This window comes from Phocoena phocoena, chromosome 4 (genome assembly GCF_963924675.1).
Source record: "Phocoena phocoena chromosome 4, mPhoPho1.1, whole genome shotgun sequence".
Lineage (NCBI taxonomy): Eukaryota > Metazoa > Chordata > Mammalia > Artiodactyla > Phocoenidae > Phocoena > Phocoena phocoena.
The window spans coordinates 96918471-96933132 of NC_089222.1; positions in this window are offsets into that span (position 1 = coordinate 96918471).

The following is a 14662-nucleotide window of genomic DNA, read 5'->3' on the forward strand; positions in this document are numbered from 1 at the left end:
GCACAGTGAGAACTTCAACAAAGAGTTGGAAAATATAGAAAGGAAACAACCAGAGCTGAAGAATACAGAGAATGAAATAAAAAATACACTAGAGGGAATCAACAGGAGACCATATATTACAGAGAATGTATAAGTGACCTGGAAGACAGAATGATGGAAATCACCCAGTCAAAAGAGCAAAAGAAAACAATTTTTTAAATGAGGATACTTTAAGGAACGTATATGACAACATCACCATACTAATATTTGTATTATAGGGATCTCAGAAGGAGAAGAGAGAAAGGGCCAGAAAAATTATTTGAAGAAATAATGGCTGATGAGAATTCCCTGGTGGTCCAGTGGTTAGGATTCGGTGGTTTCACTGCCATGTGGCCCATATTCAAGCCCTGGTCAGGGAACTAATATCCTGCAAGCAACACAGCGCAGCCAAAAAAATAAAAAAACAAAGGCTGAAAACTTCCCTAAACTGAGGAAGGAAACAGATATCAAGTTCCAGGAATCATAGAGACAACCAACAAGAGGAACCCAAACAGACCCACACCAATGCATATCACAATTAAAATGGAAAAAGCTAAAGAGAAAATTTTAAAGGCAGAAAAAGAAGAACAATGAGTCACACAAAAGGGAACCCCCATAAGGCCATTAGCCGATTTTATTTTATTTTTTTTAACATCTTTATTGGAGTATAATTGTTTTACAATGGTGTGTTAGTTTCTGCTTTATAACAAAGTGAATCAGTTATACATATACATATGTTCCCTCATCTCTTCCCTCTTGCATCTCCCTCCCTCTCACCCTGCTTATCCAACCCCTATAGGTGGTCACAAAGCACTGAGCTGATCTCCCTGTGCTATGCAGCTGCTTCCCACTAGCTATCTATTTTACATTTGGTACTGTATATATGTCCATGCCACTCTCTCACTTTGTCACAGCTTACCCCTTCCCCTCCTCATATCCTCAAGTCCATTCTCTAGTACGTCTGTGTCTTTATTCCTGTCTTGCCCCTAGGTTCTTCATGACCTTTTTTTTTTTCCCTTAGATTCCATATATGTGTGTTAGCATACGGTATTTGTTTCTCTCTTTCTGACTTACTTCACTCTGTATGACAGACTCTAGGTCCATCCACCTCACTACAAAAAACTCACTTTCGTTTCTTTTTATGGCTGACTAATATTCAATTGTATATATGTGCCACATCTTCTTTATCCATTCATCCGATGAAGGACACTTAGGTTGCTTCCATCTCCTGGCTCTTGTAAACAGAGCTGCAATGAACATTTTGGTACATGACTCTTTCTGAATTTTGGTTTTCTCAGGGCATATGCCCAATAGTGGGATTGCTGGGTCATATGGTAGTTCTATTTTTAGTTTTTTAAGGAACCGCCATACTGTTTTCCATAGTGGCTGTATCAATTTACATTCCCACCAACAGTGCAAGAGGGTTCCCTTTTCTCCACACCTTCTCCAGCATTTAGTGTTTCTAGATTTTTTGATGATGGCCATTCTGACTGGTGTGAGATGATATCTCATTGTAGTTTTGATTTGCATTTCTCTTATGATTAATTATGTTGAGCATTCTTTCATGTGTTTGTTGGCAGTCTGTATATCTTCTTTGGAGAAATGTCTATTTAGGTCTTCTGCCCATTTTTGGATTGGGTTGTTTGTTTTTTTGTTATTGAGCTGCATGAGCTGCTTGTACATTTTGGAGATTAATCCTTTGTCAGTTGCATCATTTGCAAATATTTTCTCCCATTCTGAGGGTTGCCTTTTGGTCTTGTTTATGGTTTCCTTTGCTGTGCAAAAGCTTTGAAGTTTCATTAGGTCCCATTTGTTTATTTTTGTTTTTATTTCCATTCCTCTAGGAGATGGGTCAAAAAGGATCTTGCTGTGATTTATGTCATAGAGTGTTCTGCCTATGTTTTCCTCTAAGAGTTTGATAGTTTCTGGCCTTACATTTAGGTCTTTAATCCATTTTGAGCTTATTTTTGTGTATGGTGTTAGGGAGTGATCTAATCTCATACTTTTACATGTACTTGTCCAGTTTTCACAGCACCACTTATTGAAGAGGCTGTCTTTTCTTCTCTGTATATTCTTGCCTCCTTTATCAAAGATAAGGTGACCATATGTGCATGGGTTTATCTCTGGGCTTTCTATCCTGTTCCATTGATCTATATTTCTGTTTTTGTGCCTGTACAATACTGTCTTGATTACTGCATCTTTGTAGTATAGTCTGAAGTCAGGGAGCCTGATTCCTCCAGGTCCACTTTTCGTTTTCAAGATTGCTTTGGCTATTCGGGGTCTTTTGTGTTTCCATACAAATTGTGAAATTTCTTGTTCTAGTTCTGTGAAAAATGCCAGTGATAGGGACTGCATTGAATCAGTAGATTCCTTTGAGGAGTAGAGTCATTTTCACAATGTTGATTATTCCAATCCAAGAACATGGGATATCTCTCCATGTATTTGTATCATCTTTAACTTCTTTCATCAGTGTCTTATAATTTTCTGCATACAGCTCTTTTGTCTCCTTAAGTAGGTTTATTCCTAGATATTTTATTCTTTTTGTTGCAATGGTAAATGGAAGTGTTTTCTTAATTTCATTTTCAGATTTTTCATCATTAGTGTATAGGTAAGCCAGAGATTTCTGTGCATTAATTTTTTGGGGTTTTTTTTGTGTGTGTGTGGTATGCGGGCCTCTCACTGTTGTGGCCTCTCCCATCGCGGAGCACAGGCTCCGGACGTGCAGGCCCAGCGGCCATGGCTCATGGGCCCAGCCGCTCCGCGGCATGTGGGATCTTCCCAGACCAGGGCACAAACCCGTGTCTCCTGCATCGGCAGGCGGACTCTCAACCACTGTGCCACCAGGGAAGCCCTGTGCATTAATTTTGTATCCTGCTACTTTACCAAATTCATTGATTAGTTCTAGTAGTTTTCTGGTAGCATCTTTAGGATTCTCTATGTGTAGTATCATGTCATCTACAAACAGTGACAGCTTTACTTCTTCTTTTCCAATTTGGATTCCTTTTATATCTTTTTCTTCTCTAATTGCTGTGGCTAAAACTTCCAAAACTATGTTGAATAAGAGTGGTGAGAGTGGACAACCTTGTCTTTTTCCTGATCTTAGTGGAAATGTTTTCAGTATTTAACCATTGAGAATGATGTTGGCTGTGGGTTTGTCATATACGACCTTTATTATATTGAGGAAAGTTCCCTCTATGCCTACTTTCTGCAGGGCTTTTATCATAAGTGGGTGCTGAATTTGGTCAAAAGCTTTCTCTAAATCTATTGAGATGATCATATGGTTTTTCTCCTTCAATTGGTTAATATGGTGCATCACGTAGATTGATTTACATATATTGAGGAATCCTTGCATTCCTGGAATAAACCCCACTTGATCATGGTGTACGATCCTTTTAATGTGCTGTTGGATTCTGTTTGCTAGTATTTTGTTTAGGATTTTTGAATCTATGTTCATCAGTGGTATTGGCCTGTAGTTTTCTTTCTTTGTGACATCTTATATCTGGTTTCGGTATCAGGGTGATGTTGGCCTCGCAGAATGAGTTTGCGAGTGTTCCTCCCTCTGCTATATATTGGAAGAGTTTAAGAAGGAGAGGTGTTAGCTCTTCTCTAAATGTTTGATAGAATTCGCCTGTGAAGCCATCTGGTCCTGGGCTTTTGTTCGTTGGAAGATTTTAAATCACACTTTCAATTTCAGTGCTTGTGATTGGTCTGTTCATATTTTCTGTTTCTTGCTGATTCAGTCTTGGCAGGTTGTGCATTTGTAAGAATTTGTCCATTTCTTCCAGGTTGTCCATTTTATTGGCATAGAGTCGCCTGTAGTAATCTCTCATGATCTTATGTATTTCTGCAGTGTCAGTTGTTACTTCTCCTTTTTCATTTCTAATTCTGTTGATCTGAGTCTTCTCTCTTTTTTCCTTGATGAGTCTGGCTATTGGTTTATCAATTTTTTTTTATCTTCCTGAAGAACCAGCTTTTAGTTTTATTGATCTTTGCTATTGTTTCCTTCATTTCTTTTTCATTTATTTCTTATCTGATCTTTATGATTTCTTACCTTCTGCTAACTTTGGGGATTATTTGTTCTTCTTTCTCTAGTTGCTTTAGGTGCAAGGTTAGGTTGTTTATTTGAGATGTTTCCTGCTTCTTAAGGTAGGATTGTATTGGTATAAACTTCCCTCTTAGAACTGCTTTTCCTGCATCCCATAGGTTTTGGGTTGTCGTGTCTCCATTGTCATTTGTTTCTAGGTATTTTTTGATTTCATCTTTGATTTCTTAAGTGATCACTTCGTTATTAAGTACTGTATTGTTTAGCCTCCATGTGTTTTTGTTTTTTACAGATCTTTTCCGGTAATTGATATCTAGTCTCATGGTGTTGTGGTCCGAAATGTTACTAGATATGATTTCAATTTTCTTAAATTTACCAAGGCTTGATTTGTGACCCAAGATATGATCTATCCTGGAGACTGTTCCATGAGCACTTGAGAAAAATGTGTATTCTATTGTTTTTGGATGGAATCTCCTAAAAATATCAATTAAGTCCATCTTCTTTAATGTATCATTTAAAGCTTGTGTTTCCTTATTTATTTTCATTTTGGATGATTTGTCCATTGGTGAAAGACGGGTGTTAAAGTCTCTTACTATGATTGTGTTACTGTCGATTTCCCCTTTTATGGCTGATAGTATTTGCCTTATGTACTGAGGTGCTCCTATGTTGGGTGCATAAATATTTACAATTGTTATATCTTCTTCTTCGATCAATCCCTTGATCATTATGTAGTGTCCTTCTTTGTCTCTTGTAATACTCCTTATTTTAAAATCTATTTTGTCTGATATGAGAATTGCTACTCCAGATTTCTTTTGGTTTCCATTTGCATGGAATATCATTTTCCGTCCCCTCACTTTCAGTCTGTATGTGTCCCTAGGGCTGAAGTGGGTTTCTTGTAGACAGCATATATGTGGGTCTTGTTTTTGTATCCATTCAGCCAGTCTGTGTCTTTTGGTGAGAGCATTTAATCCATTTACATTTAAGGTAATTATCGATATGTATGTTCCTATTCCCATTTTCTTCATTGTTTTGGGTTTGTTATTATAGGTCTTTTCCTTCTCTTCTGTTTCTTGCCTAGAGAAGATCCTTTAGCATTTGTTGTAAAGCTGGTTTGGTGGTGGTGAACTCTCTCAGCTTTTGCTTGCCTGTAAAGGTTTTAATTTCTCCATCAAATCTGAATGAGATCCTTGCTGGGTAGAATAATCTTGGTTGTAGGTTTTTCTCCTTCATCACTTTAAATATGTCCTGCCACTCCTTTCTGCCTTGCAGAGTTTCTGCTGAAAGATCAGCTGTTAACATTATGGGGATTCCCTTGGGTATTATTTGTTGTTTTTCCCTTGCTGCTTTTAATATGCTTTCTTTGTATTTAATTTTTGACAGTTTGATTAATATGTGTCTTGGCATGTTTCTCCTTGGATTTATCCTGTATGGGACTCTCTATGCTTCCTGCACTTGATTAACTATTTCCTTTCCCATATTAGGGAAGTTTTCAACTATAATCTCTTCAAATATTTTCTTAGTCCCTTTCTTTTCCTTTTTTTTTTTTTTCGGTATGCGGGCCTCTCACTGTTGTGGCCTGTCTCGTTGCAGAGCACAGGCTCCAGACACGCAGGCTCAGCGGCCATGGCTCACGGGCCCAGCTGCTCCACGGCATGTGGGATCTTGCTGGACCGGGGCATGAACCCATGTCCCCTGCATCAGCAGGCGGACTCTCAACCACTGTGCCACCAGGGAAGCCCTAGAGTATTTTTAATTTCATTTATTGTGTTGTTCATCGGTGCTTGTTTACTCTTTAGTTCTTCTAGGTCCTTGTTAAATGTTTCTTGCATTTTCTCTATTCTATTTGCAAGATTCTGGATCATTTTTACTATCACTATTCTGAATTGTTTTTCAAGTAGACTGCCTATTTCCTCTTCATTTGTTAGGTCTGGTGGGTTTTTATCTTGCTCCTTCATCTGCTGTGTGTTCTTCTGTCTTCTCATTTTTTTTATCTTACTGTGTTTGGGGTCTCCTTTTTGCAGGCTGCAGGTTCATAGTTCCGTTGTTTTTGGTGTCTGTCCCCAGTGGCTAAAGTTGGTTCAGTGGGTTGTGTAGGCTTCCTGGTGGAGGGGACTAGTGCCTGTGTTCTGGTGGATGAGGCTGGAACTTGTCTTTCTGGTGGGCAGGTCCATGTCTGGTGGTATGTTTTGGGGTGTCTGTGGCCTTATTTTAGGCAGCCTCTCTGCTAATGGGTGTGGGGCTGTGTTCCTGTCTTGCTAGTTGTTTGGCATAGGGTGTCCAGCACTGTAGCTTGCTGGTCGTTGAGTGAAGCTGGGAGTTGGTGTTGAGATGGAGATCTCTGGGAGATTTTCACCGTTTGATATTATGTGGAGCTCGGAGCTCTCTTGTGGACCAGTGTCCTGAAGTTGGCTCTCCCACCTCAGAGGCACAGCACTGACTCTTGGCTGGAGCACCAAGAGCCCTTCATCCACAGAGCTCAGAATAAAAAGAAGGAAAAGAAAGAAAGAAAGAAAGAAAGAAAGAAAGAAAGAAAGAAAGAAAGAAAGAAAGAAAGAAAGGAAGAAAAGAAAAGAAGAATGAAAGAAAGAAGGAAGGAAGGAAGGAAGCAAGGAAAGAAAGAAAGAAAGGAAGGAAGAAGATATAAAATAAGATAAAATAAAGTTATTAAAATAAAAACAATTATTAAGAAAAAAAATTTTTTAAGTAAAAAACAAACATACAAACAAAAAAACGGACGGACAGGACCCTACGATAAATGGTGAAAGCAAAGCTCTACAGACAAAAATCGCACACAGAAGCATACACATACACACTCACAAAAAGAGGAAAAGGGGAAAAAATAATATACCTTGCTCCCAAAGTCCACCTCCTCAATTTTGGATGATTCGTTGGCTATTCAGGTATTTCACGGATGCAGGGTACATCAAGTTGATTGTGGAGATTCAATCCGATGCTCCTGTGGCTGCTGGGGCAGATTTCCCTTTCTCTTCTTTATTCTCACAGCTTCCGGGGTTCAGCTTTGGATTTGGACCCACCTCTGCATGTAGGTCGCCGGTGGGCGTCTGTTCTTCGCTCAGACAGGACGGGGTTAAAGGAGCAGCTGATTCAGGGGCTCTGGCTCACTCAGGCCATGGGGTGGGGGGCACGGATGTGGGGCGAGCCTGCGGCGGCAGAGGCCAGCATGACGTTGCACCAGCATGACAAGCGTTCTCCCGGGGAAGTTGTCCCTGGATCCTGGGACCCTGGCAGTGGTGGGCTGCACAAGCTCCCGGGAGGGGAGGTGGGGATAGTGACCTGTGCTCACACATAGGCTTCTTGGTGGCGGCAGCAGTGGCCTTAGCATCTCATGTCTGTCTCTGGGGTCCTCGCTGATAGCCGCGGCTCGTGCCCATCTCGAGCTCCTTTAAGCAGCGCTCTTAATCCCCTCTCCTCACGCACTGGGAAACAAAGAGGGAAGAAATGTCTCTTGCCTCTTCAGCAGGTCCAGACTTTTTCCCGGACTCCCTCCCGGCTAGCCGTGGTGCACTAACCCCTTCAGGCTGTGTTCACGCCGCTAGTCCTCTCCCTGCGATCCGACCGAAGCCCGAGCCTCAGCCCCCAGCCCCGCCCACCCTGGCGGGTGATTAGACAAGCCTCTCGGGCTGGTGAGTGCCAGTCAGCACTGATCCTCTGTGCAGGAATCTCTCCACTTTGCCCTCCGCACCCCTGTTGCTGTGCTCTCCTCCGTGGCTCCGAAGCTTCCCCCCTCTGCCACTCGCAGTCTCCACCGGCGAAGGGGCTTCCTAGTGTATGGAAACCTTTCCTCCTTCACAGCTCCCTCCCACTGGTGCAGGTCTCGTCCCTATTCTTTGTCTCTGTTTATTCTTTTTTCTTTTGCCCTACCCAGGTACGTGGGGAGTTTCTTGCCTTTTGGAAGGTCTGAGGTCTTCTGCCAGCATCGAGTGGGTGTTCTGTAGGAGTTGTTCCACGTATAGATGTATTTCTGATGTATCTGTGGGGAGGAAGGTGATCTCCACGTCTTACTCTTCTGCCATCTTCCCCCTCTCCCTCCATCAGCTGATTTTAAAGCAGAAACCTTGCAGGCCAGAAGGGAGTAGCATAATGTATCTGAAGTGCTGAAATGAAAAAACTTACAACTCAGCAATGCAATCATTCCAAATTGATGGAGATAAAGACTGGAGAGATAAACAAACAAAAACTAAAAGAGTGCATTACTGGTCTTACGGGAATGTTAAAGGGTTTTCTTCAAGTGGAAAAGAAAAGGCCATAACTAGAAATGCAAAAATATATGAAAGAAAAAATCTCACTGGTAAAGGCAAATATACGGTAAAGGAATTGGATTGATCACTTAAAAAGCCAGTATGAAGATTAAAAGACAAACTACAAAAATCATAACTTTAACTGCAATAAGTAGTTAAAAGATACACAAAATAAAAAGATGTAGAATATGACATCAAAAACAAAAAACTGGGAGTTGGGAAGGGAAAATGAAGTGCTTCTAGAATGCATTCAAACTTAAGTGACTATCAGCTTAAACACTAGAGGGAATAGATAGATAGATAGATAGATAGATAGATAGATAGATAGATAGATATGAACCTCATGGTAACAACAAACCAAAAACCTACAATAAGTACCCAAAAAATAAAGAGAAAGAAATCAAAATATAACACTTAAGAAAATCTTAAACCACAAGGAAGAGACTAAAAGAAGAAAGGAACAGAGAAGAGCTACAAAAATCACCAGAAGTAACAAAACGGCAGAAGTACTAACCAATCAATAATTACTTTAAATGTAAATGGACCAAATGCTCCAATCAAAAGACATAGAGTGGCTGGGACTTCTCTGGTGGTCCAGTGGGTAAGACTCCATTCTCCCAATGCAGGGGGGCCGGGTTTGATCCCTGGTTGGGGAACTAAATCCCGCATGCATGTTGCAACTGATAGTCTGCATGCCATAATTAAAGATCCCACATGCCACAACTAAGAGCTCTCATGCAACAACTAAGATCCGGTGCAGCCAAAAGAAATAAATAAATATACTTTTTAAAAGAGACATAGAGTGGCTGACTGGATACAAAAAACAAGATCCATATATATGCTGCCTATAAGAGATTCACTTCAGATCTAATGACACACACATACTGAAAGTGAACAGATGGAAAAAAAATATTCCCTGCAATTGGAAAGAAAAAGAAAGCTGGAGTAGCAATTCTCATATCAGAAAAAATAGACTTTAAGGACCATTAACAAGAGACAAAGAAGGACATAATGATCAAGGTATCAATCCAAGAAGAGGATATAACACTCAAAATATATATATGTAGCCAACATAGGAGCACCTAAATACGTAAAGCAAATACTAACAAACATAAAGGGAAAAATTGATGGTAACAATGTTAGTAAGGGTTTTAATACCCTACTCATATCAATGGATAGACCATACTGACAGAAAATCAGTAAGGAAATATTAACCTTAAACAACACATTAGACCTGAGGACTTTAATAGATATATAGAGAACATTCCATCCAAAAGCAGCAGTGCATACATTCTTTTCAAGTGCAAATGGAACATTCCACAGGATAGATCAACATACTAGGCCACAAAACAAGTCTCAATAAACTTAAGAAGATTGAAATTATATCAAGCATCTTTTCCTACCATAACACTATAAGACTAGAAATCAACAAGAAAAAAACTGGAAAACACACAAACGCATGGAGGCTAAACAATGTACTAAACAACCAATGGGTCAATGAAGAAATCAAAGTGGGAATCAAAAAACACCTGGAGCCAAATGAAAATGGAAACACAACGTTCCAAAGTTATGGGATGCAGCAAAAGCAGTTCTAAGAGAGAAGTTCATAATGAGAGAGGTCTACCTCAAAAAACAAGAAAATTGTCAAATAAACAACCTAAACTTATACCTAAAGAAACTAGAAAAAGAGCAAAGAAAGCCCAAAGTTAGTAAAAGGAAGGAAGTAATAAAGAGCAGAGCAGAAATAAATGAAATAGAGACTGCAAGAACCAATACAAAACATCAATGAAACAGAGAGCTGTTTCTCTGAAGAGATAAACAAAACTGACAAGCCTTTAGTTAAACTCATTAAGAAAAAAAGAGGGCCCAAATCAGTAAAATCAAAAATGAAAAAAGAGACATTACAACCAATACCACAGAATCAAAGAGACTACTATGAAAAATTATATGCCAACAAACTGAACAACTTAGAAGGAATGGATATATACATGCCTAGAAACATACGATCTTCTAAGACTGAATCAGGAAGAAATAGAAAATCTGAACAGACAGATTGCTAGTAATGAAAAAACTTCCAACAAACAAAAGTCAAAGACCAGACAGCTTCACGGGAGAATTCCACTACACATTTAAAGATGAGTGAATACCTTTCCTTCTCAAACCGTTCCAAAAATTGAAGAGGAAAGAACACTTCCAGACTCATTCTAAAAGCCAGCATTACCCTGATATGAAAACCAGACCAAGACACTACAAAAAAAAAAAGGAAATTACAGTCCACACACCTGATGAACAGATGCCAAAATTTTCAATAACATATTAGCAAACCAAATTCAACAATACATTAAAAGGATCATATACCATGGTCATGTGGGACTTATTCCAAGGACATAAGGATGGTTCAATATCTGCAAAATCAATGAGATATATCACTTTAACAAAATTAAGGACAAAAATCACATGATCATTTCAATAGATTCCAAAAAAGCATTTGACAAAATCCAACATCCATCTATGATAAAAATCCTCAACAAAGTGGGTATAGAGGAAATGTACCTCAACATAATAAAGGCCATATGTAAGTCCACAGCTAACATCACAGACAATGGTGAAAAACTGAAACGTTTCCTCTAAGATCAGGAAAAATACAAGGATACTATCAGCACTTTTATTCAAAAACATATTGTAAGTAAGTCCTAGACACAGCAATCAGACACGAAATAAAAGGCATCCATATTGGAAGGGAAGAAGTAAAATTGTCACTATTTGCTGTTGACATGATACTATATATAGATAACTCTAAATACTCCTCCAAAAAACTATTAGAATAAATGAGTTCAGTAAAGTAGGATTCAAAAATTAATTAATAAAAATTGTTGCATTTCTATACACTAATAACAAACTATCAGAAAGAGGAATTAAGAAAACAATTCTACTTAAAATTCCATCAAAAGAATAAAATACCTTAGAATAAATTTAGCCAAGGAAGTGAAAGATCTGTACTCTGAAACCATAAGACATTGATGAAAGAAACTGAAGACAACACAAATAAATGAAAAGATATACCTTGCTCATAGATTAGAAGAATTAACATTGTTAAAACATTCATAATACCCAAGGCAATCTACAGATTCAATGCAATCCCTATCAAAATACCCATGGCATTTTTTGCAGAACCAGAACAAGTAGTCCTAAAGATGGTATGGATCCACAAAAGACCCTGAATAGCCAAAATAACCTTGAAAATAAACAAAGCTGGAGGTATCTCACGCCCTGGTTTCAAACTATACTACAAAGTTATAGTAATCAAAACAGTATGGTATTGGCACACAAACAGACAGAAAAGAACAGAAAGCCCAGAAATAAACCCACATTTATGTGGTCAATTAATCTACAATGAAAGAGACAAGAATATACTATGGGGAAAAGACAGTCTCTTCAATAAATGGTTTTCAAAAAACTGGATAGCTACATGTAAAAGAATGAAACTAAACCATTTTCTAGTACCATGTACAAAAATAAACTCAAAATGGATTAAAAACTAAATGTAAGAGCTGAAACTATAAAAATCCTAAAAGAAAACTTGGACAGTATGCTCTTTGACATTGGCCTTAATATTTTTCTGGATCTGTCTCCTCAGGCAAGGAAACAAAAGCAAAAATAAATGAATGGAAATATATCAAACTAAAAAGCTTTTGCACAGTGAAGGAAATCATCAATAAATAAAAAGGCAACCTACAGACTGGGAGAAGATATTTGAAAATGATATGTCCAATACAGGGTTAATATTCAAAATATATGAAGAACTCCTACAACTCAGTATCAAAAAACAAACAATCCACATGAAAAGTGGGCAGAGGACCCAGTAGACTTTTTTCCAAAGAAGATATACAGAGGGCCAACAGGCACATGAAAATACTCAACATCACTAATCTTCAGGAACATGGAAATAAAAAGTCACAAGAAGATATCACTTCACACCTGTCAGAATGTCTGTCATCAAAAAGACAAGAAATAACAAGTATTGGCAAGGATGTGGAGAAAAGGGAACCCTCCTGCCCTACTCATGGGAATGTAATTGGCACAGCCACTATGAAAAAACCAGTATGGAAATTCCTCAAAACATTGAAAAATAGAACTATCATACAATCCAGCAATTCCACTTCAGTTCTTATCAAAATAACTAAAGTAAAACACTAACTCAATAAGATTTCTTCACCCCCATATTCATTGCAACATTTTTAAAATTTAGCTATTTTATTTATTTATTCTTGGCTGCATTGGGTCTTCATTGCTGTGTGCGGGTTCTCTCTAGTTGTTGCTGGCAGAGGCTACTCTTCATTGTGGTGCACGTTCTTCTCATTGCTGTGGCTTCTCTTGTTGCAGAGCACAGGCTCTAGGCATGTGGGCTTCAGTAGTTGTGGCACGTGGGCTCAGTAGTTGTGGTCCACGGGCTCTAGAGCACAGCTCTATAGTTGTGGTGCATGGGCTTAGTTGCTCCGCGACATGTGGGATCATCCCGGACCAGGGATCAAACCCATGTCCTTGGCATTGGCAGGCGGATTCTTACCACTGTGCCACCAGAGAAGTCCCCAATGCAGCATTATTTACAACAGCCAAGATATGAAAGCAACCTAAGTGTCCATCGATAGACAAATCAGTAAAGTAGATGTGGTATATATATATACACAATGGAATATTACTCAGCCATAAAAAAGAATGACATCTTGCCATTTGCAACAACATAGATGGACCTGGTGGGTATTGTGTTAAGTGAAATAAGCTAAACAGAGAAAGACAAAGATCATATGATTTCACTTATATGTGAAATCTAAAACACAAAAGAGCAAACTTAACAAAACAGAAACAGACTCATAAATACAGACAGCAATCCAGTGGTTTCCACAGAGGGGAGGGAGGTGGGGGTGGATGGGCAACACAGATTAAGGAGACTAAGAGGTACAAATTTCCTGTTGTAAAATAAATAAGTCACAGAGATATAATGTATAGCATAGGGAATATAGTCAATAATATTGTAATAACTTTGTATGGTGACAGATGGTAAATAGATTCATAGTGGTGATCATTTCATAATGTATAAAAATATTGAATCACTGTTATACACCTGAAATATTCTAAGTCAAGTATACTTCAATAAAAAATTATGAATCATAGTTTAGTTTAAAATTAAACATTTGTAACATGCAATGTTTCATCTAACTGAATAGTTGTGAGATTTTGAAGAGTCTGGGAGTCTTCTGTGTGTACGTATAATTTTTTTATTGAGATATAATTCACATATCATAAAAATTTTCCCTTTTAAAGTGTACATATAAGGACTTCCCTGGTGGTCCAGTGGTTAAGACTTCACCTTCCAATGCAAGAGGTGTGGGTTCGATCCCTGGTCGGGGAACTAAGATCTCACATGCCTTGTGGCCAGAAAACCAAGACCTAAAACAGAAGCAATATTGTAACCAATTCAATAAAGACTTTTAAAATGGTCCACATCAAAGTATAACATGTTCTTAGATGGGAAGAATCAATATTGTGAAAGTAACTACTACCCAAAGCAATCTACAGACTCAATACAATCCCTATCAAACTACCAATGGCATTTTCACAGAGCTAGAACAAAAAATTTTACAATTTGTACGGAAACAAAAAAGACCTCGAATAGTAAAAGCAATCTTGAGGGAAAAAAAATGGAGCTGGAGGAATCAGGCTCCCTGACTTCAGACTATACTACAAAGCTACAGTAATCAAGACAGTATGGTACTGGCACAAAAACAGAAATATAAATCAATGGAACAGGATAGAAAGCCCAGAGATAAACCCACACACCTATGGTCACCTAATCCATGACAAAGGAAGCCAGAATATAAAATGGAGAAAAGATAACATCTTCAATAAGTGGTGCTGGGAAAACTGGACAGCTACAAGTAAATGATTTAAATTAGAACACTCCCTAACACCATACACAAAAATAAACAAAATGGATTAAAGACCTAACTGTAAGGCCAGACACTGTAAAACTCTTAGAGGAAAAGGCAGAACACCCTTTGACATATATTGCAGCAAGATCTTTTTTGACCCACCTCCTAGAGTAATGAGAACAAAAACAAAAATAAACAAATGGGACCTAATGAAAGTTAAAAGCTTTTGCACAGCAAAGGAAACCATAAATAAGATTAAAAGACAACTCTAAGAATGGGAGAAAATATTTGCAAACGAAGCAACTGACAAAAGATTAATCTCCAAAATATACAAACAGCTCATGCAGCTCAATATCAAAAAAACAAACAACCCAATCAAAAAATGGGCAGAAGACCTAAATGGACATTTCTCC